Source organism: Miscanthus floridulus, chromosome 1 (genome assembly GCF_019320115.1).
Source record: "Miscanthus floridulus cultivar M001 chromosome 1, ASM1932011v1, whole genome shotgun sequence".
NCBI lineage: Eukaryota > Viridiplantae > Streptophyta > Magnoliopsida > Poales > Poaceae > Miscanthus > Miscanthus floridulus.
Window position 1 is genome coordinate 146,567,242 of NC_089580.1, and position 2,569 is coordinate 146,569,810.

The 2,569-nt window shown below is 42.6% G+C and overlaps 1 long non-coding RNA gene across 1 annotated transcript; it reads left to right on the forward strand.

The window, feature by feature from the left end:
* Nucleotides 1–2,234, forward strand: LOC136497173 (uncharacterized). The gene is made up of 3 exons (XR_010769232.1): nucleotides 1–118; nucleotides 265–546; nucleotides 1,721–2,234. It is a non-coding gene; the product is annotated as an uncharacterized lncRNA (long non-coding RNA).
* The last annotated feature ends 335 nt before the right edge of the window (nucleotides 2,235–2,569 follow it).

The following is a 2,569-nucleotide window of genomic DNA, read 5'->3' on the forward strand; positions in this document are numbered from 1 at the left end:
ATTTGCCTGCTTCCTCGGGACGTCCGGTTCCTCCTCGTCCCCTCCTCTCCCTGCTGCATACCACGGCTCCAAAATCGAACTTGGCTCCGTCACCGCGGCCGCGGACCTGCTTGAGCAGGTGAGTTTTCTATTTCTTCCTTCCCGTCTCAGTTCGTGCCCTCCATTTTGATTCTTTCGTGTTGATAGATGGCAGCTTTCTCCCATGCTTGGTGAGTGGTTGTGCATCCTGTCCAACGGAGCTTTCTACTATGCTGGTTCTTGCAGGAATCTGAAATTTCATGTGTAGAATAATTAGGTGGAAAAACATCACTGTTGGTTGGTTTGAAGGCTGGCCGCCGGCGCCGCCCACTGTTTTCAGCTTCCAGCAAGGTCGGCGCGAGGAGGGAGACTCTGCATTCATCCGTTCCCTACCAGCGGCGGGCGTTCCTGAGCAGGAACGGCGACCTCGCACGGCAGCACCTCCACCTCCGGCCTCTACTCATCTCGGCTTCCAGCATCCTCGCCTGCGGTGCCGCACTTCCGCCAACTCCGGGCTCCGCCTCTACGGTCAGTATCATTTCAATCCTTGCGTCGGCTTTGCCTACTGTCTCACAGTTAGATTGACTCCCTTGCCGACTTCAGCCTTACTTTTGTTTGCCTAGCATGTGGTGAGCATGTATTACCGAGGCCCTAAAATTTTAGATGTTTTTATTTACTTCCGATCTACTGTGTACCACGCAGCTTGACAAATTGCCATGTTAGTTCTTAGTTTTTTTTCTTCATTTTTTGCCTTCATTCTTAGTATTCTTCCTACTGCTTTTTGTATTACATACGCGACAGATAAAGCCTGAATTTCTTTTACAATTTGTGTGCATCATGTCTGATGTGTTGCTTGTTTGGATACAATTGATAAAAGATACACACTAGGCCCCTGTTAACAAGAAGCCGCATTTCTGGTGTACCATCGATAAATTACATGTTTGTTCATTCGCTTTTGTAAATAATTACTACATTGATTAATACATAATTTCAGATGAGTCGTTATATGTTTGTGCATGCTGTAACTGTTTGTAAAATTAGTAAATTTGGGAAGGTATTTATGATGTTCCTGTAGCCTCTTGTGTACATGATTACTTTTGTCATTCAATAACAATTGTTTTTTCCTTTTGTTTTGCAAGTGGAAAAGGATTTGGTCCACATGTCTTTATAATCCTTGAACCAGTCTGTACAGCATACCTGATGTGAAATGTGATTTGCCAGTGCTCCTTGAGAAGTGTACAGATATAACTAAGCACGGCAATCGATCATGCATGATTTAACTTGTTTTTCTAACATTAGTAAAATCTGAAAAGATATTTATTCAACTTGTTAAACAATACAGCTTGATGTGTTTGAATCCTCCTGTGCATATAATTAGTCTGGTCATTCAATGGGTATCATTTTTTATCTGTTTCATTGCACAAGGGGAAAAGGATTTGGTCTAGATGTCTTCATAATGCTTGAGCTTGTCTGTTCAACATCATAGTTGATATGATTTGACAATGCTCCTAGATAACTTTACAAATATAGCTAAGCACAGCAATTGATCTAAGATTTCAATCTTTTTGAAACCCCACTTCTTTTGTTTCGACTACTTTAAAGCTAATATATCAATACACCTGCAACATCAAAGTGTCCAAGTGATTTTTTGGTCTATTCTGCCTGTACATTTTTGTCCTGGCTGACTCCTGAATTTTGGTAGGCAAAGCTGAATGGTGACAATGGCTTCCTCCTCAACATCTTCATGCTCTCCACCTGAAGGCCGCATGGGGGAGTACATGGCCCGGTTGTCTGAGAGCATTGCTGCAAGGAGCGCATCACGGGATAGAGAGCGGACCCGTGAACAGGCCGAGGTTGACGAAGCTATGCAACTTTTACGAGAAGATGGTGTGCCATCTACTTCAGACATGTTCTTCTTGGCAACGGATTTGTTCAATGACTCAGTGACCCGGCGGGTGTTCAAGAATCTGCTGACATCTGAAGAACGTATGGCTTGGCTGACATATCAAATGAATAAGAACAACAAGTAGTTCAGCAGCTGGGATGTTGAGTTTGGTGTGAAGCAACGGTGACATTTGAGTGTCGTATTGTATCCTTTACATTCATTATTGCCCTAGTTATGTTGAGGTTTCTGTCTTGTAATGGGGCATGTGGCCAAAAAACATGTGTCGTATTCTTTTTTCCTGAACTTGTTATAAGTTGTCTGATGTGATGTATTTGTTTGAGCTGCCTGACATTATTTGGTTGTGGAAGCTAACAAATATTTCATTGTTAACAGATGCTTTAATTGTTCTCTATTTGAACAAATCATAACGGGGTACTTTTGTTGCAGGTACGTGTGGGACTGGTTGCAGGGGTCATCAGTGATCGGCGAGCTTGAAGGTGTGTACTGTTTTTCAATGAAATTCCTAGGTTCTAGATTCCAGAAGTGCTTACTTCCATGCATATAGTGGTCTTCTTGTCGATGGTTTTGCATAAACCTTGAAACCTATAAAGGGTATTGTCACTACGAAGGTCACAATATGCAACGTTGGATTGGCAATTTAAAATT